General features: G+C 31.5%; 1 protein-coding gene and 1 long non-coding RNA gene across 6 annotated transcripts in view; both read right to left on the bottom strand.

Annotated features, from left to right (window-relative positions):
* Nucleotides 1-22,152, bottom strand: part of Fhos (Formin homology 2 domain containing) — a 183,127-nt gene that overhangs the window by 107,365 nt on the left and 53,610 nt on the right. The gene's annotated exons all lie outside the window — the stretch shown is intronic.
* Nucleotides 19,268-21,133, bottom strand: LOC146723509 (uncharacterized). 2 transcript variants are annotated; one of them, XR_014924508.1, is made up of 4 exons: nucleotides 20,650-21,133; nucleotides 20,116-20,271; nucleotides 19,654-19,988; nucleotides 19,268-19,580 (listed from the first exon to the last, which is right to left on the bottom strand). It is a non-coding gene; the product is annotated as an uncharacterized LOC146723509 (long non-coding RNA). The 2 variants fall into 2 exon arrangements; XR_014924509.1 differs by having other exon boundaries at nucleotides 19,654-19,883.

Raw genomic sequence — 22,152 nt, 5'->3', positions numbered from 1 at the left:
AAGATAGCAAGTCAGAAGCTGGAAAAAAAGTAATAAACCGAATTTTTCATCCTATTTCCTAATTTAGTATTTTTGGAGTAAAGAATTTTCGTTATATCAAAAGAAAAATCATTCATATATAATAATAAAAAAAAAAGATGAAACACTTCATAAAATAAAGATAGCAAGCAGAAGCTGGAAAAAAAGTAATAAACAGAATTTTTCATCCTATTTCCTAATTTAGTATTTTTTGAAGTAAAGAATTTTCGCTATATCGAAAGAAAAATCATTCATATATAGTAATAAAAAAAAAGATGAAACACTTCATAAAATAAAGATAGCAAGTCAGAAGCTGGAAAAAAAGTAATAAACAGAATTTTTCATCCTATTTCCTAATTTAGTATTTTTGGAGTAAAGAATTTTCGCTATATCAAAAGAAAAATCATTCATATATAGTAATGAAAAAAAAAAGATAAAATCGCAGAAGCAACAAGTTGACGACGCGACACGTGTCGCGCGTAAAGAAACACACGGGGAATCGCGGCGTCGACAAGAAACTTCACCGCGATCGCGACTAAATCAAATTCTTTACGGACGTCGAATTTCTCCCGGGTCGCGATTCACTGTCGCGCGACCCCGTTAAATTTCCCGTCGCGAAGGACCGTAAAAATGTAACAGCCGGACGGTCGCGCCGGCCCGATTCGACGTAAATCTCGCACGATCTCGCGCCCTCGCCTCGCCGGTAACGACCGAATCGCGACCGGTGATAAATTGACCGGAGGTAAGTAACCCCGATGAGAGCACGAGAGACGACTTTCTTCCGGGCGCGTTCTTTTTTTAGGTCGCTTCCTTCTTTCACGAGATTAAGATTCCGCCAAGTCCAGCAAGGCAAACTGTCAGCGGAGCAGAACAGTGCGTTTACGTAAAATCAGATGAGAGTGAGAGTAATGCATAGATAAATATTCCTTTATAAACAATTAGCGAGAGATCTGTTTCGCGACAATTACATTAAATGACGATTCGAGGAATAAAATATATAAAAATGCTCATGCTTTTAAAAAATGCGTTGATTTCGTTTTTTATAAAAATAATATCTTGACGTAGTTTTATGCGAATAACTCTGTTTCTGTATAGTTTTAGTATATTGACAGTTATGAATAATTTATTGTTAATTTCTATTAATCTTTAATCTTAAATGATGCGCTGAAGAAGGTTGAAAAAAGGCAACCGAAACGTTCGAACTTTTTTGTCTAATATTTTATGTTAAAAATTTTTTTCCACAAATAAATATTAATAACAGAACTTAATTAGCTCTTATTGCCTTTTATATGTATATTAATTTTTAAAGAGCTGTTACAAATTATATAAATATTTCTCTTTAAGAATCTTAGAGATCTTTAATACTATTATAAGATAAATAGTTTAGTTGGTCAAGAAAACTAGCCAACTAGGATTTAGCATTGGTGCAATTCATATAAGACTTCTAATATAATACGAGACATAATTAAGGATGGTAATTTGACAATAAATTCCTTTACATTTTTTTAAATTGATTAACATCCTAAATATGATTTGAAAAATTTGATTAAAATAATTGTTTTAGATTCCAAGATCACTTTCCTGTAATAGAAGGCTTTTTATTTTCTATAATCTCCTTTTTAATTTTTCGAAAATAAAAACAAAATATCCTTCCTAATTTTCCCAATCAGAAGAACGTATCTCATGTGCACTTATCGTACAGAAGAATATGTGTAACTTGAGACAAGCCCATCCAACTTGGTATATATATTTGGAATAGGGTGCGCGCTCTGAGTCACAATAAAGATTTTGTTTTTTCTCTCTACTTCTCTTCAAACTTCCATCGAGTAAAAATAAAACGCGAACGAAATGTTACTTAGAGTTCAAACATATTTCCAGGGTATATGTCGCAAATGGAACGTGCATCTCCCAAGTTAGCACGCTTCGCAGCAAATCAAGAAGAATGAAAGAGAAAGGAATGGTGATCGCACATCGCGTTCAACGCAGACTCCGTCCAGGATATGAAGAAAAGGGGGACGATGCGAATATACACATACGCGTTGTTGTGTGACCTATATTTCTAAAAATCTCAGCTTCAAAATAGTTGGTCGCGCTAGGCGCGGTAAAGAGATACTACCGGTAGTCGACGCGTTTGCGTTGCGGAAACCGCACGCATGCGGTCGATTACGCAATACGTTTCGCTTCTCAGCTTCGAAAGCGATCTCTACTTTTTGCACCACCGGAAGAACTCTCTATCGTATTAAACGAGTGTATCGAACATCATATACGCTATATACACAATTAAATATTCATAGTCTGATGAATTACTCTTCAATAGATGCATTAATATCTTAATCTCTTTTCGGATTAAAGGGAGAGAGAGAGATTTTTAAATTCTTAATTTTATAAATTAACGTATGACTTAATTAGGGTGTTTCGCTAAACTAATATTTAATTTCAATATTTTTCTTGTCTTTTTTTTTAATATTTTATAATTTTTTTAAATTTGCAATCTATTATATAAATGTAAATAAAAAATGAATAAGCTTGAAAATTTAAAGTTGAAAGTAAAAAATGATTACGAAGAATTTTTGCGTCATGTCTGCGTAAATGACAATTGATGATTGACAAGATATGAAGCCAATATTTAGAATGGCTAACGTGTTCAGATCTCGAATACTATTAGTAAAGCTATTTTCCAGCAAGATTTTATAACACACAGGCAGCACTCGGATCATTATATGTTAACATTAGTTTAACAAGCCTAAACAATTTCTACCTCTATTTTTCAAACTTTTCTGTATATCGTAACAAAACTAAAAAAAAAATATATATTTTAACATTCAGAGTAAAATATATTTTATGATACACTGGAAATGTATAATTCGAGCGTTATGATAAAATAAGAATGTAAAAAAAGATTTTTATTAATTTTAAGAATTAATAAATCAAATTTTTTAAATAAAATTTCCTTCATTTTCGAGATTTGATTTCCCCGTAAATCACACAATAAATTGCAAACGATATTTCGCGTGATTCTTGAGTCGGAAAGCTCCGAATCGTAATCGAGCAACACATATTGACGGAACAATTCTAGTAGCGTGTAAACGTCGTCCTTGCACCTCGATAAGACTTTCCTTTTCTCAAGTGTATTTCTACGTACATTCTCTCTTTGTGATGCGCTTGTCCCGAAGGGTTTTCCGACTTTCGCGTATCCGTATAGATCGCGTTGTTTGCTCAAAGTCCATCGAACAAATCGCAAACTCTTCTGTTTTGTTCGTATCTCCTCTCCAAGTTTCTCTCTCAATGGCGAATCTTCTTACATGAATACGTAACGGAAAGAGAAACGCTGATTATGTGGTAAAAATCTCGCTGACGTTGCCGAGACGAAATTTAAACGCGTTCGTCCGCGTTACAAGTGAAAAATACCTAGCATTGGTCAGACATGGTCTATTTTCAAAGTCAGAGTTTTAATTGTTTCAATATTTATAAAATATATCCAACTCGCGAATATTCTCTAGAGAAATATTTGCCTTGAAATTGCATAAAAAATTTTTTTAAATTTAAATCTACTAATCTATACTTCAAGAAAATTATAAATAATAATAATAGCGTAGTATATCAGATTCTAATTGAAGAAGTTACATAAACAAACTACTAAAGTACAAAGTAGCTTGAAAATCAAATAATCTCGCAATCTATAATTTCTCACAGCCGTTTCACAAAGTCGGCTTTCATCGGATACAATAATGTCGTAAACAGGAAGATGCTGTCATTTAACGTGATAGTAATTAAGATGTATTAACATAAGCGTGCTCCTTCTCCTTGTTCAATATATAGAGACGTACGGATCGTGAGAGCTCACGGGGCATTCTTATTAATTAATACAATTAAAAATAAAAACAGATTGTAGGAATATGTCGAGGAAGAGAAGGAGAGACAGGAGCGAGTATCGCAAGAGGAGAGGATAACGAAACCTGAGAGGCCTCGAGACAATTAACTGCAACGCCATTCGTGTTCTGGGTTCTGGAGTCGTTCTGCTCGACTGTGCGAAACTTTCACGACTACCTTCTTTTTTTTCGCTTTACATTGCATGCCACGAGAGTGAATGCATGCAAATTTATTCGCAAGAAGACAGCTAAAAAAGCAATTCGAAATAAGTTTAAAATAAAATGTTGACGTATAACGTCAGCTTTGCGATGAAGTAAACATCTTGCGCGAAATTCTTCAAGCAAGACCAGATATTTTGCTACGGCGCGGTAAAATTCGATCGAAATAATTCAATATTAAATTCATTTTTTTTATATGTCATATAAAAATAGGATACGTTTAATAAAAAATATTCCATGTGTAACGCAATATAATAAAATATGAATAAACCATAGTGCATGATCGATTCTAATTTCTGATAATTTACATTATAATTGTGAGAACTTCAATGATTGATGAACTGATATAAGATTATGAGATAAATTAGTAGAGCAATCGATGATATAATCGTCAGTAAGTTTTTTTCCAATTTTTATTGTTTTAAACAAAGTTTTGCGAAAATCTGTACTCTTCTCTCTTCAGGAAAAATTCGTTAATAAATAATAACACTCTTGTGAATATTATCGTTCATCCAGTCATATAAAAAAAAAAACCGATATGAAGTTTCAGAGACAAGCGTGTTGCACCTTCTAAAAACTTGACATCGATGTAACCGGTTGTATACTAGTAGTCTCACTCTCTCTTTCCTTCCGCGATTACAGATGATTATAGGCAACCGCGTTTGCGATTTCTTGCATCAAGACCTGACAAACGCGGCCGCCGTGGTTTGCTCTTTCTTCGATCCATTCGTTCGAGCAGAGACATTGATTATGGCACAACAGCATCTCGCTCGGATAAAAACCACGACGTCGTAAAATACGAACTATACGATCGCGGTTAGTAAATAAAATGCAAAAAGGAGTTAAAATTCAACAAGTTCAGACATGTCAAGTTACACTTGTCTAACTAGATAAAGTCGTAACCAATTAACTTCTTTCTTCAAAATTCTTTTGAAAACAAAAGATATATAAATTAATTTCTTTGACAAAACTATTAAATATTTGTTATATTTAATATTGAACTAAAAATATTAAATTTTTATATAAAATAAATTTTATATTAAATATTTATATTAAATTTTATATTAATTTTTCTAAAAATGTATCTCAGATTTGAATATATTCCCCAAGATTTGATACAAACAATGATGCGTGAATGATCAAATCGAGGAGAAAAAATTGATAGAAAAATGAATGCTAGATTGATATATTACATATATCAATATGCATTACGTTACTTTATTCAAGATAGTAAATTGCAAATTTTGCACGTCAGCATATTCTGTCTAATCCTGTTGCTCACTTATCTATGTAATTACTAGTAAGATCATTCTCTCCTGTAATTAGGTACACATCGCGTGTAGCGGCGATCGAAATGGCTTAAGTGCAGCTGAATAAGATTCTTCCTTACGACGAGATTCGAGCAACACGGAGTCATTCGCGAGCAGTTAAACGCATTCCGTTCGCACTCCGCGAAGAGAAGAAAACTACTTACGCGAGAGACGAAGTATGCGTTCCAGACGCCGAGTCTCGAATCCGAGTCTCTTATTCATGCGCGAGATAAAACGGTCCAGCCCTTTCCGCGAAAGCGAACAAACCGCGCCGTATCTATTTTTAACTTTCCCCAAGACGCGGGCGCAGAAAAAATAATCGTAGTACGACTTATCGACAATGTGGCGAATCGGGTTCTCCCGGCAATGTTCAATCATTCATGAAGTAAAACAGGTTCCATTGAGACCTCCTGTCGAGCGTCTTGCATCGAAATGAAAGCGAATTTATGCGCTTCGGTGCGTGACTCGATATATCTCCTACACACTAAAATTTCCATGCAACGCTTGATTGAAAAAATGGAAAAAGAAACAGAAATTAAATTACGATTTATAAAGGAATGTTTAGTTTGCAAACATACTGTTCTTTCCACATATGAATTTATAAGAGACTCTGTCCAAGTTCAACTTCAACGTTTTGATAAAGAAGAAAATGATAATATTTATGTTCAATTTTACATAAAGTTAGCATGACGATAAAAAAATCGAAACGTAGAATAATTTTATATCGAGTCGATATAATATGTAAGCAATTAAAAATTAAATAAGCAGATTTTTTGATAAAATCTATGATGACCTTTTTGAAATAAAAAAATTAAGGTGTTTTTATACAAATCGATAAGACATTTTGATCTCTCTCCACCTCGAGGGTTTTTTTATAACCGGATGACTCTCGAAATGAAGATACGATGGAGAAAAAAATAAAGAAATATATGTAAAAATAATGATCTTTAAAAGGTTTCTTCCTCTCTTCCGTAACCTCTTCTTTCTAGAGAGTTGCAACTCGGAGTAGGGTCTCGCTGCGAGAGAACTCTTTGTTCCTATTTTATAGTTTCTTACACGGCAAAGAACACGCTCTCGAGGGTCATCGCATCTCATCCCGGACGTCTTCCTTTGCGCACTTCATCTCTCTATGCAAACCTCTTGGATCTAGTCGTTATCAATCGTATGCATTATGGGATAATTTATCTTTGTTCTCTCATTTCGCAAGCGTTTCGGTTTACTGCAGATTGTATCCATAAATTATCGCGCCTGATCCAAGTATTCGGTTATTTTGTATGGTTTCGGAAGCCTCGATAAATTTCGTAATCGAAATTGAATGAAAATAAAAAGTACATCTCTTCTACTATCAATACATCTGATAATCTCTCTCTCTCTCTCTCTCATCGAATGTTCGTGAAAGAATATTAACTTTAAAAAATCCATAGCTTATGATAGACTAAATTATTCACATCAATTCGATATAGCGAATTCTACACATCACAAAGCATTTAAAAATGTGTAAATAATGATAGAAAAATATGAATAAAACATTGTAAAAATAATGTAAATGAAATATTTCTAGTGTGTAAAAAATCAGAAAAAATAATAAATTGCTTTTGATTCATTTGGAATCTTTAAAGTTATTATTTTAATATTTTGAAAATTGTAACGAAAATCAGTTCGATAAAAGCACAAAAATTCCTTCCGGGAAATTCGCTTTTGACACTTTGCTTTTCGAGCGGATGTCGGGATGTGAGATGTTTATATAGCTACAACGAAGATCGACCAACCAAAGCGCCAAGTTTTTCAAGAGTCAGCGTCCTTGAGATCCGGGCGATTCTTTATAGACTTTTCAAGGATACAGAGTTCATGGACCTCCGTGATTTCTATCAGAGAAATCGATATTTTTACGCTCGTCACATTAATCGATCGAATCGAATATGTAATATGTAAATATTTATTAAAAGTAAAGTATAACTTATAATTTACAAAATTAATCATAGATATTGAGCAGTTCAACTTTTAAGAACTAATTTAAATTAGTTTGGTGTAATTAACGTCATCATTATATCTTATTAACGATTCGATAGAACAGTTTATTGTTCTTTGTGCAAGATTTTAGGCAAATATTAATAATAATCGATTTCTCTCTTCCAATATTCCCCGCGATTACGCCAATACTGAAGTTCCTATTCTAATTAATAGTTGTTACCACTAAAATGTCAAAACCATACGAACCAATCGCTGATGAAGTTGTTACGAAATGCTGTGTTAATCACTGCGGTTTGTTAAAGTTTCGTGGGAACAGAGAACGCGAACAGCTTACTTGAGTTGAGATGATTGAACCATTCTACAAATCAGAGAAACTATTCCCATGTTAGAATTGCGAAAAGAAAAAGAGGGAGAAAAAGAAAGAGTGTTGCATCGTTGTATTGACAGTGAAAAAATAAAACAAATTTTTCCATTTTTCCTTCATGCTCTTTTGATCATTATTATCCCTCCGCCAATGTACTATAAAAATTACCAAATAAATTAGAAAATTAAAAAATTATTTATGAAAATGCATGTTCGCAAAATTCTAAATTATTTTCTATTTATAAGACTCTCTCTCTCTCTGTAGCGTCTTTTAAATAAGTTAAAAAATATAAATGAGAACATTGTCACATATTAACTATATCGATATTCATATAATACTCGCGACTTTTCTCTGTGAATAAGCTAAATTAATTAAATGACTCGAAAACAGCGTTCTATACGAAACATACTGACTGATTATTTTATCTCGCTCGAAACGAACTATTTCGACTGCAAAAATGCGAAAACATTATCTTATGCTCATGAATGATCTATCGCTCGCTCTACTGAAACTTGGCAAGATGTGCCACGGAAATGTGTTACGTAGTATTTGAGATAATAATGCAGCAGGGAGATAATCGTTAAATATTCAGCGTTGCAGCTAATTTAAAGGAACATTAGAGAAATAATTATTTATTAAAATTCTTTTCAAAATTAATACTAATATTAGTATTACATAAGTACATATTGATATATTATTTTAATTAAGCTGCTTATATGTATATACGACTATTTTTATTCTAATTGTAAGTATGTAATTGTGTTAATAAAATTAGTTCAATTTTTTCATTCTGTTTATATTTTCAATATAGTTGTATCCCTTTTATATGGAATAACACTCAATTTTTTTATATTTATAAGCTGATCTGCTTTGGAAAACGCAATTCCGAATTCGTGAATTGATAATGTAATAAATTTCGTTTGGTGCGATATTTTTTTAAATTGATTAAAAATTAATATAATACTAAAATGTCACTGGAGATAAAAACAATATATGTATATCTCAAACTAAATTTTATGTACATTAACGATTCGCAATAAAATAATATAAAATAAAATAAAGAATAATTGTAAATTTCTATTTATGTACGAGATAAAGAAAATTTGCATATGAATAATATAAAATTAATAAAAATAGTTGAAAATAGTCAGAAAAATTGCTCGCAACAAAAATGTATCTTTATAATTTTTGTATTCCCAATCGATCAATTTTATTCTTTGAAAATAAGATAATCTATTCGCGCAATGTTATTATAATTCTACTTAAAAGTAAAAGCTCTCTAGATAATGGATTTGCACTTCTTAACGCTTGCGCAAGAAGGACGTAAAGTTACTTCGACGCTTTCGAGGCAATTTTCACGATTGCTCGATTAGTGTGCATCGAAGCAGAAGACCCTTCGAAATGACCCAGTAACGAGACCTTTGCTATCTGCATCATCCATTACACGCTCCAAGCAGCGTGTCGTTTCATTGCGCGTTCGCATTTGCCACACGTAAAAGTAACATATTTTCCGTCGCACGAGGAAAGTAAATTCTCTTGTAAATCTCGATACGAATTCACCTCTTATCGCTGCTCTCCTCGACACCGTGAAATCCAATCGATGTCTCTTACATTACGTGTCACACGATCTCGTGTATAATACCTACAGGGTTTGTCCGGAAAGTAATGCGTCGCATTTTTTTGTGACGCGACTATACATCGCAGAGCGATGGGACCGGTTGGGGAAGAAGGGGGGTACCCTTAGCTTTCCAACGGTAGGTCGCTCAATTGTTTCCATGCGCTTGGAGGGTTAGGACGGCTTATTCTGTGAACCTCTGCTTAGTGGTCGCGTCGAACTTGTGATGGAGAGAACGATAGAGCAACGCTATGCGATAAAGTTTTGCGTGAAGCTGGACAAGACGCCGCTGGAAACTTTTAAAATGCTCAAGAAAGTTTGGCCCCGGCGGACTTTTTTTTATTTCCTCGGCTGAAAAGGGAGCTCAAAGGACAACAGCTCGAGTCGGTTGACAACGTACAAGCTACTTCGACGGCCTCCCTGAACAGCATCCCAGTCAAGGAGTTCCAGAAATCTTATGACGCATGGAAATCGCGTTGGCAAAAATGTATTGACGCAGAAGGGTCATACTTCGAACAATTTTAAGTTGTTTTACCTATGCGATCAATAAATTCTTTTTTAAAAAAATGCGACGCATTACTTTCCGGACAAACCCTGTATACGGATTATGACGTGCTTTCATATGCGCGGACAAATTGGAAACAGCGCGTAAAATCGATACGTGGGGCAATTTTAAAAGAATTTAATCGCTCTCTTTTTCTCTCCTAATGTAAGAACTTGAACAATTTTTCGCCCCAAATAACTCTTGAACCTTGGGATTCTCTGTCGACGAGACTGCGTTAGAAAGCATCATCCTATACAGCGATGTGATCTATCTATTTAACAATAAGTTTTCTCGAACACAATAACATTTGTCATTCCTTCATTTTTATTTGGAATTAATTTTTTGTACGATCAATTAATTAATTGGCTTTTACTTTCACAATTGTGTTAAATATTTTGCTAATTAAAACTCATATTAAAATCTCGATGTATTCTAATTTTCGAATAAAAGGGTCTTAAAGCACATAAAATTAAACATTACAGTTTATATATATATGATTTGAAAAAATAAAAAAAATAGAAATTTAAATTAATTAATTTTTAAGATTAAGATTAAAAAATATATATATAAATTAGGAAGGAGGGAGAAAGGCGTTGTTAATTAGCTTTATCTAGTGACATAAAACGTTATTATACGAGACCAAGCTTATTAATGATTAAAGCTACATAGTTCGTGATACAAGCTGCGATAGAGTGATATAACGCCTTTTACGCATTCGCGAGCGTAAAAGAAGTTTGCGATTAAGTTACCTGGATAGTCATTGCCTCGCGTTAACCAACCATGCTGTGCACACTAAGTAAGCCAAGAAATAGCAAAAAGATATAATTACGTGCACACCACACGCATACAAATACGTCTTGCGCACGTGGACACGTATAATAGATAGTGCTTTTACTATTTTTTCAGTACGAAAATAACTATCTACCGACATCGATATAAGACATCTCAATTAAATAGAGGATATACAAATTGTTTAATAAAAAGTTAATTTTATCAGTAGCGGAAATAATCAAGTAGCGAAAATTATTTGAAATTATATGTCATATAATATTAATGTAAATCTGTGTGTGTGTGTGTGTGTGTCAATATCTAATGAAAATAAAAAATCAATAAATATGGTGAAAAACTATGAGATTATTTAAATAAGCATTCAGGCCTGCGTATTTTCGTAATAAAATTGAATTTAACAATAAAAGTATTTTAAAAAGTTTATTACGTTTCCTATTTTATATTTACTATTCCGGCTTGATATAATTTACTAAAAATATTCTCATATTTTTATGTTCAACATATATCATTTTACCATTGCGATATACAATTATTCCAGCTATATTTTTTCAAGACAGAATCCTCTGAGAACTTATAAGCAAACACAATGAATATTTGAAATACTTAAAACATGTTTCCTTGATTGTCGTTGCTCTGGAATTTTCTAAAACGTGATAGTATGTAGGAAAAATTACGATTTTTTTGCACGCACACGTCATCGTGCGCGTAAAAATAAATGCGCGCATAATGAGTGACGTTATTTTTTTAAAAAATATTTGTACGACAGTGACACGTTGTAGAAGGCGTTCCGTTTTTAAATAAATAAACGCGTCATCTCATATATATTTCTCTTCCCCTTCCCTCTCTTTCTCTCTGACTTCCGGTATTAACATTCTTTTCTCATCTCCGACGCGATGCCACCTTCATATCCTTCCGCATTTCGCGCGCGCACGATGCCACGTGTGCGCGCATTAATAAACGGAATCGTGCGCTTTCACTGCGATTTGATTGAATCGCTCGTGATCGCGCGGAGGACTTCGGAGGGAAGAAGTTATTAACCGCCGGGTATATCGAGGTGAAACCTACCTTCTCGTGCGCCCGCACCCGCCGACCCAATTTCGAGACAATGCAACGAGACACGTGCACTCTCGTCGCGTGATTCGACCGCCCGATTACTCCTCATTTGCATTTCCGTCTCACGGAAATATTATTTCTTAAAAAAAAAAAAAAAAAAAAAAAAAAATTATCTCCGGGTACTTTTATTCACTTTGGACGGTTTATTGTACCTACTTTTACTCGATTCTTGCATAGAGATCGTTAAACGCATCTATTTTTCGTATCAATTGTTTCGAACCACGAAATGATTCAGATTCAAAACTAATTTAATATTATCTAGCACAGCCATCTTTTTCTAAATTAAAATTTTAGAAATATTCTATCTTCAAATTTTGTAAAAGCACATAAAACGGCGAATGCTATGCCTGTAATTAACGTTTATGTCGCGCAGAAATTAATTCCTTAATATAAAAAAGTTATCGAGTGTGTAAAGTTAAAATAAATTCGATGAAAAAAAAATGAGATATTTATAAAAAACTATTCTTGTTTGATGATGTATGATCGTTACGTAATATATGAGCATAATACAGAGTGTATCATAAATAGAATACACATACGCGTTTTGATACAAGCATCTTTCTCCGAAATGCAAATAAAGCTCTTGTAAATCTGCCGTAACATTGAAACCACGATCAATAACATCGGAATATATAATTCTCGATACCACGACATTAATATAATTAGTAACATTATTAATTAATGCTAATTAACTCTACATTATTTCATTCTACTAATTATGATTTAACAATTCTTTCTTAAACTTTGTTTATTAAATTCATTCACACGATAGCTTGTTAATTTATTTCAACTGTATAGTTGTATAAGTTATATATTTAAATATAAACATTACCATTAAATAATTAATAAATAATTAATATTTAATTAGTCATTCATAATATTATATACCTATATCTTAAAAAAGTATAATATTAATTATTTCGAATAATCACTAATAGTGATTATAGGCCTTTGATAATATTAATAAAAAAAGTCTGCTATACGCATATTTTCTTGCAGAAACATTTAACCCTTAGAAGTATATACGGTTCAAGGTAAGAGCTGTGTCTACATATCTGGATCGTTATATCCGACCTTACGTAATGTGCGGTTCGGCCATTCGCAACGAACTGTGGGTTATGGTATGCGGTTAGCTATGCGGCAAACTATAGCTGCTTTGTGTCGGCGCAAGAAAATTATGGGGCACAAAATACATGAGATGCGTCGAAAAACGAAACAATAAGCAGGGTTTTAATAAAACCCGATTTGACTCGACAATGTAGGAAATAAATTTTTAAATAAATGCAATTTTTTTCAGAGATAAATGAAATTAAAGTCAGTATTAAACACATCAAAAGATATTGTCATAAAATTTACAAGTAATGATTAATGAAATGGTTCTACTCAAAATGGAAAGTATTTAAATAATTAAAAATATATATTATTATGTAATATGATATTTTTTATATTTAATATATTTAATTTTTAATAAGATAGAACTTCGATATAAATATAATTTTATATATGTATGTGTGTAAAAGTTAGCGTATTATTTCGTGGAAACTTATAAATTAATATTAAAAGATCTCATTTTCAAAATCAATTTCAATTCTCATATAGCGTTGAATATAATAATAGAATTTGTTCATAAAAGTATTTAATATTGTTAATAATTAGAACTATTTAGAAAATGCAATGCAATAAATATTAAAACTATACAAGAATTGTTATAGAATAAATAGAATTCTCAAAAATTAATCCTAGCGTCTCACCTAGATATTCATACATGTGCTTGTGACTATTTTATTTTTATATCTTTTGCTTTTAAAAAATAGAATTCTTCCTAAATATCATATGTAAAACTATAAATCTCTAAAAAAAACCTCATAAAAAATGATAATTTAATTTTTTAAAAAACATCTCGTAGAACAAAATAATGTTGCACAAACTTGACATCTGTATTCTCAGGTATTTTCTATATATATTTATAGAAGTTAAAAAATATTTTTAAAAATTCAATTTTGTAAAGAATTGTAAATTCTTTCCTATATTTGTATTCCATTTTAATTACGTTATAAATCATTGTCTTCGCATTATTTCTATGTGATTAAGAGTGTCATCTGCGATTAAAAATGCATCGGTTTTTTTTCCTGTTTTTTGCTTCACCAGTCTACGGATAATATATTTTCGCATATGATTACGAACAACATTGCGGAGCAATTCGCGCTGTTTATAATACGCTTCATATTCCGCTCGTTATATTTGCACGATATACAATGCGGTAATTAGAAGGTGCTCGACGCGGTAAAACCGTTATTACGAAAGATATAATTACGTCGCGCCCGCTTTGTACACGTTTCCATTCGACCAAGAAAATAAGATAAAGTTAGAATCGAGAGTCACATATGCACAAAAGCATCTCGCGGTATAACTGCCGCAAAAAACAACGTGCAAAACAATAATTGTAAGACGTATAATAATATAAAACGAAATATAATAATATAAAACGAAATATTACTATGTAATATGAAACAATCAAAGTTCAAACAATGCTGAGAACAATTATCCAATATCTCGCAAAAGATTTATAAGTTGCGTTAATACTTCACTATTATTAATATTGAATTCAAATTTTATTTATCCAAAATAACTGTTAAGTGCAATAGAACAGAATAAAAGAAGAACACATTATAATTTACTGAAAATTAATTCTTTAAAGAAATTGCAATACGATTCGCAAGCAATAAAAAAAATCACGATTAATATTTAATATATTAATATACGTAAATCTATAAGAAATAAAAAGCAAAGTTATATAAATATCAATATATGTATATATAATCACACACCTACATATATTTCATAGACTCGTAACAAAAATTGCGCAGCTAAAATAAATTTTAAATTGGTATGACAAAAACATATATTGACTTTCTTGACTTAATTTCTTGAGATAAGATAACATATATCTTGTTGGAAATGTTCTTTTAAATGGCGCTAAACGACGAATAAAAATCTGAATAATCAAATTAAATTACATTTAAAATTTACTTGACACCTGTCAAATATATCTCTAGTTGTAAGTATTTTGTGCCTTAAATTTCAATTTTATATGTACAATAATAACAAATTTAACAAATTTACAAACCTTTTTTGTTTTAGAAATTATTATATTTCTCCTTTTCCTCTCTTTTCCCATCTCTCATATTCTTCCTTATTTTATAGTACAATAATTCTCTTTAATGTATAATAAAGTGCCTAACAAGCAGAGGAGGAGCTTCCCGTACTTGGTATTAAGACGCGTGGGATGCGTGTGAATACTAGTTAGTTGAGCCCCGTTCGTTATCTCTAATTAACCGGATCTAGCGTATCGTTGGAGATAGACGAGAAAGATGAATTGGTCTTTCCTTAGATGGGATGAGTCGCCGAACACGATCTTCCATCCGTTTAATGTACGATTCCACTGTTCGCGAGACCGTATAAATATTCGGGTAAACCTGTCAAAGATCGCTCGCAGAAGCCATAAATTGTCGGTGACAAGGCCGCGAAAACAGTTTGCGGGATTGGATTTCGTGAATTCCAGGACGGCTTAGCGTTGGCAAAAGAAGTTTCTTGACTAAACGAATGGAAATTGTGAAATATTGCTGTTTGCTGAATTTATGGTGTTAAATACGATTGTAGATGAAGATTTAAGACATTTGAGAAGACATTTTTGCTCCAATATGCTTTGCAGTAATCTAAAATATGCTAAGATTATATATATAATCCTACGTTTTATATTTATAATCAGTTTCTTCTTTTCCTTTTCAAAGTTCTCTTTCCCACAACAATTACTGAATTTGCCTCAAGTTTGACCAAAAATATAAATAACAGAATATCAATTTAAAATTCATATGTATCGCAGAGCCACTATAAAATCCTTTGCTCTTTCGAATCATTTTAATCAAAAAGAATCGTTTGAAATATTCTGCTATAATTCTCGACCTACTCAATATTCTCCTCTCTTTTCAGCTTTATATTCTTCTACCTAGACTTCGAACAGTTTCCCTTTCACTATTTCATCGTGACTTATACTTGTACCTCTCCAGTTCGTTAAATACTCGAGGAAGGAGTGTCCCAGATTTATATGGCTAAAGCCGATTTAATCGCAAAAATCGCAAGGTCGCACTCGTCGATATCGCTTGTCAACTATGGCGATTATCCGCTTCTTATCCAGCGCTCCTCCTTTTCTCGCTCAAGCGCTCAGTTCCGAGACGGCAATTACGGTCGAGCGAGCGTATCAAATTCATCATCTTCGCGAACACGCGCGGCTCGCTCTCGCAATTTTGTCGCGAAAAAACGACGAGAAAGAGCCGAGGAAAAAGGAAAAGCGACCGACACTTTTGAAAAAGAGGGAAAAAACGATCGCACGCCTTGAGGCGCTGCTTACGATAATAATTACGAGACTCCCGCGTGGCGCAAAATATGTATGTTCGATCGTGCGCCGATTTAAAGATTAATCGCTTCCTCCTTTCCCGCCTCTCTCTATATACTTTCCATAAGTCTTGTCAGATTTCAGTCCTACCTGAATAATTTTGACTTGGCGCGATCGCGAGGAAAACTTTGCTTAATAATACATTGAAAAGACTCTGATATGTAATATAAATACAAAATCGAAAAGGTTAATGAGCGTCAGGCGCAATCAATTTGTGTGTTTTTAGATTTCTCTGTAATTATTTATCATCACAATAATTGGAGAAAAATTTTAAAATACATTCTGCGTCCTGTTGTATTTATCTAAAAACTCACCTTTAAAAAAAGGTAAAAAAAGGCGACCAGTTAAGGGCACGCCATTAACAAAAATTATCCATTGCAAACCCATGTACAATAGAATTGTATGAAAAATTATCGATTATAAACCCATGTACAATCGTAACAAAAGTAATGAAATAAAAAAAAAATTGCGCCAAGTGAAAGTAGAAACTTGTACCAGTGGAAAATTAAAGTTGCAGACATATATAGAGTCGTATAATGAATCAATAAAAATTTAAATTTGCAAATGTAGAATTGTACCATAAAAAAACTTATCTTTTAAAAAAAAAGATAAACAAGATGCCAAGTCCATGCGCCATGTGAAAAAGTGTTAAACAAAAAAGTATTTTTAAGTAAAAAAATCTATCAATTGACAAAAATTTATGTTCTAAAATTAATATCTCTACAAAAAGTAATGTCCAATTATTGCGCGAATAAATAAACATTTTTATAAAAAATTAAAATTTAAAAACTTATGCAAATTTAAAATTAATATAAAATAAAAAGAAATAAAAAAATTTTAGTTAAAAAAACTGGGCGCGCTGCTAAATAATATTCTAATGATATTAAAATTAAATTGTTACTTTTAAACTCATTGCAGCGCGCCCAGTTTTTTTAACTAAAATTTTTTTATTTCTTTTTATTTTATATTAATTTTAAATTTGCATAAGTTTTTAAATTTTAATTTTTTATAAAAATGTTTATTTATTCGCGCAATAATTGGACATTACTTTTTGTAGAGATATTAATTTTAGAACATAAATTTTTGTCAATTGATAGATTTTTTTACTTAAAAATACTTTTTTGTTTAACACTTTTTCACATGGCGCATGGACTTGGCATCTTGTTTATCTTTTTTTTTAAAAAATAAGTTTTTTTATGGTACAATTCTACATTTGCAAATTTAAATTTTTATTGATTCATTATACGACTCTATATATGTCTGCAACTTTAATTTTCCACTGGTACAAGTTTCTACTTTCACTTGGCGCAATTTTTTTTTTTATTTCATTACTTTTGTTACGATTGTACATGGGTTTATAATCGATAATTTTTCATACAATTCTATTGTACATGGGTTTGCAATGGATAATTTTTGTTAATGGCGTGCCCTTAACTGGTCGCCTTTTTTTACCTTTTTTTAAAGGTGAGTTTTTAGAGATTATATCATTGATTTTTGTATATGATAAGCATCTTTAAATAAATAAGCAAATTCAATTTTTCTGGCATTTTCTTATTTTAGGTACATATATATCCAATAATTAATATACAAAATTAAATATTATTCATCACACAATTTGTATCAAAATAATATATTTTTAAAAATTTATTTTAAATTTATTTAATCATTTTTATCATTGTGATTGTAGTGGCAAGGATTTTATTGCTCAGTGTCATTGCAAGCATCTGGCCTGTATATACCATAATATATTGTGTAATACATTGGCTAAGTATGACAATATGGATTTTGATAGATTCCCATGGAATATTGGAATTTTGTCGGACTTGCAGTCATCCACCACATATGCAGCCTACAATTAAAGAACGCATTTATTCCATATTATTTGCTTCCGTTATTGGCATAGTGCACATTTTTATATATCTCAATGCTGTAGATAGCAAAACATTTTGAAAACATCTATCTTTCTATGTTATCTGCTTTTTTGAAAATATTGCAGCAAATTTATTATGGCAATATGCTTGTCCTCCTGCAGTTAAAGAGGCTTAGTACTTTAATATAATCTTTATTATTTGTATCATTTCCTTTTTCTTGGGAATTACAGCAATGCTTTTGTACTATATTGTCTTGCATCCCTCAAAAAGACAACATACTTCAAACGCACCAGTTCAAGCAATGTAACTTTGATATTTATTTACTTTAAAAAATGAGAGATAAACTATACAATATGCAATTAACCTTATCTTATGACTTTTATAAATCTTATGATAAAATCTAACTCTCTCTTAATCTTTATTATGAAAAGAATCTCGGTATTATATGAAATAATTTCATTGTAATTAATAGTTTAACTTTCAAAAATTTTGCAAAATAAAATAACTCATACATTGTATTTCTACCATATATATAAAAAAAAGATAGGTAAATATAAATAAATAAATATATATTTATGATATACAATAAATAAATATATATTTATATATATATATATATATATATATATATATAAAATGTTGGATTTTTATTATATATATATAATTTTAAAAAATCTTTTTTATATGCTATTGAATTTTAATACATACAATTTTGATTATATGTATTTTAATTGATTATATTTATAAGTATTTTTATATTATCTTAAAAAGACTGCATAGAATTATTTGTGCGACACTCTTATATGTATGTATAATTAATAGGGACCAACTACACATTTTTTTTTCCACTGAATAAAAACAATCTCAATATTAAAATTAAATTATAAAAAAGATACTGTGATATTTTATTGATGAGAAATGTACATTTATAATTGTATTAAATACAAAAATAAACATGCCATGAATTACTATATATACATATTTTCATAATTATCAAACTTAAAAATATAATATTGTTACCAAAGAAGAAAGCACTATTTAAAAACTCTAAAAGTTCATAATTTGTTAAATTAGTAATTAAATACTGCATTTTGTATAATTTTTAAGCTTTATTCTTTTATTTTTCTTTATTTAATTGAATAGATATTAACATCCAATGTAGCATACAGATTAAATTAACAACCAAAAAAATAAATCTTAACTTTGAAATATATTTTTGTTTCTTTTAAATATCAATCAACTGGATTTTGTACTACTATTAATATGAATTCTTTATCTGGTGCCATCATAATTTTATGTTTTTTGCTACGTATGCGCAAGAAAGTTAAATCATTTGTTGGATTCAAGTCACGTACGACAGAACGAGCTTTATCTGACAATTGACTTATCAAACCTGCGTATTGAACTGTTGTCGTATTATCTAATGTTGACTTTATAGGAATACCTAAAACAAATATAATTTTATAAATTTTTGTTTACAACTACAAGTAAATCATGTCAATGATCTCATGTAATACCTTCTGCATTCACCACTATTGTTCCAACTACCCTTTTATGAGACTGAATTTGTTTCATAGTTTCTTCAACCTCTTATAAATTATTTCATCGAAATTTATTAATAAAATTTTTATTTTAAATATTCCAATAACGGAAGCAAATCATATGGAATAAATGCGTTCTTTAATTGTAGGCTGCATATGTGGTGGATGACTGTAAGTCCGACAAAATTCCAATATTCCATGGGAATCTATCAAAATCTATATTGTCATACTTAGCCAATGTATTACACAATATATTATGGTATATACAGGCCAGATGCTTGCAATGACACTGAGCAATAAGATCCTTGCCACTACAATCACAATGATAAAAATGATTAAATAAATTTAAAATAAATTTTAAAAAATATATTATTTTGATACAAAGTGTGTGATGAATAATATTTAATTTTGTATATTAATTATTGGATATATATGTACCTGCAATAAGAAAATGCCAGAAAAATTGTAAAATAGTTCCTATAGCACTGATATTAGATTTATCTTGTTAAGCTAATCGAATGCTGCGATGATAACTAGCCATTGCCCAACCCATGCTCACAAGTGAGCTGATAATGCTACCTGCTTGATGTACAACTGAAAAAAATATAGAAGCTAATTAAGAAAATTATTAAAAATATATGCATACTCATACATAGGCATTTATATAATTGAAATATTATTGAAATAATAGCAAAATATCTGATTTTGTATCACAGACTGTAAACTTGCACATAAATTATTATGACAATAAATTTGCAAATAATAACATTAAAATTGAATGTAAAAATTGAAATTGAAAATATCTAACCCCGCACGCTGTCAATATAGCGGAGGGCAACTATTATTAAAAATATATGCATACTCATACATAGGCATTTATATAATTGAAATATTATTGAAATATTATGACCATAAATTTGCAAATAATAACATTAAAATTGAATGTAAAAATTGAAATTGAAAATATCTAACCCCGCACGTTGATTGATTGAAAATATCTAACCCCGCACGCTGTCAATATAGCGGAGGGCAACTATCGCCGTCTGTTGTAAAACGTGCGAGATGGACATTTCCAATACATGCATCTATTTATGTGTTGTGTACGTGTGATATATGTGTGCGCATGTGTTGTATACGTGTGAATACGTGTAGCACGATACTACTATGTTTGCGTGGTCGATGATGACAATGATGACGGGGACGTTTCTTAAAAGAAATTTTTCATATTTCGACTTTGCATTTTTATATCTCTGCTTACAAATCACGTAGAGCAGAAATAAAGACACTTTTATTATATAATTCAAACTCAATCTATCGATTAAGTCTAGTATAAACTCGATTGCTTCAGCCGTTATTGAGAATTCGAAATATTATAAAGACTCAAATGTCCGACTCGCGTTAAGATACACGGTGTCTCGGCTACGTCCTTAACTGGTCGCGAGACACTACCGTGTCTCTTGATTATGTCATTTTTTTCTTGATATGCGCCTATTTTGATATAAAATTTAATAAAGTTTTCCTCCTTGAATTCATTTAAAATTTGAAATAATATGTTCATATAATTATACATATACTAAATTTGCAAATGTTTGTTTTTAAATTTGTCTGTAATTATTTATCATCACAATAATTGGAGAAAAATTTAAAAATAAATTCTGCGTTGTATTTATTATGTAATTTTTTTCTTGATATGCACCTATTTTGATATAAAATTTAATAAAGTTTCCCTCCTTGAATTCATTTATAATTTGAAATGATATATACATATATTAAGTTTGCAAATGTGTCGTCCTCCACAATCTCTTGTTCTTAGAATTTTAAGTCGGCCGAGCGACGCGAACCAAGATTTTGATTCAAGTGCTTGCACTTCTAATTGCTAAACATCCCGTATAATCTCATTACTCGCTTCATTCCGCGGTATCCAAGTGTAGAGTCGCGTCTCGGGCCTATTAATATACTCATCTATATCTGGCTATCTATCTGCCTTTATTCGGGGCCTCGATACCGCGGGCGTATCAGATGCAGCATGAAGAAAATGAATCGAATCGCGAATTATGCCGCTCGATCGAATCATCCAGGCACCCACCGGAGGAGAGACTTTAATGATCGGCCGATCGCGCGGGTTCTTTTCGTCGTCGATTTTGCTCGAGCGAGAGCTCGAACGGTATCCTCTTCTTCTCGCCAGACGGATCTATCGCGTCGGATTATCGATTCGCTCGAGGGTCGTCCTCCAATGAATAAAAGGACGCTCGACGTCCGTCCTTCGTAAGACACTTCAAGCCCTCGTCCTTCGCCATCATTAAACTACGGCTAACGACCCAGTTCCTTTCAGACGCCAGTTGCTACTCGACCGAGCGGCAATTAGTTCCGGCTCGGCTTATACGGGGTGTGAGAAAGTTATCCATGAACTGACCTGACACCGATGTTATGAAATAAGGGTCGGATAAAGAGGCTAATATGTAATTGCACACGCTG

This window comes from Nylanderia fulva, unplaced genomic scaffold (assembly GCF_048542155.1).
Source record: "Nylanderia fulva isolate GAGA-0341 unplaced genomic scaffold, ASM4854215v1 Scaffold19, whole genome shotgun sequence".
Lineage (NCBI taxonomy): Eukaryota > Metazoa > Arthropoda > Insecta > Hymenoptera > Formicidae > Nylanderia > Nylanderia fulva.
The sequence above is the reverse complement of the archived record's forward strand: the minus strand, read 5'-3'. Positions and strand labels throughout refer to the sequence as shown.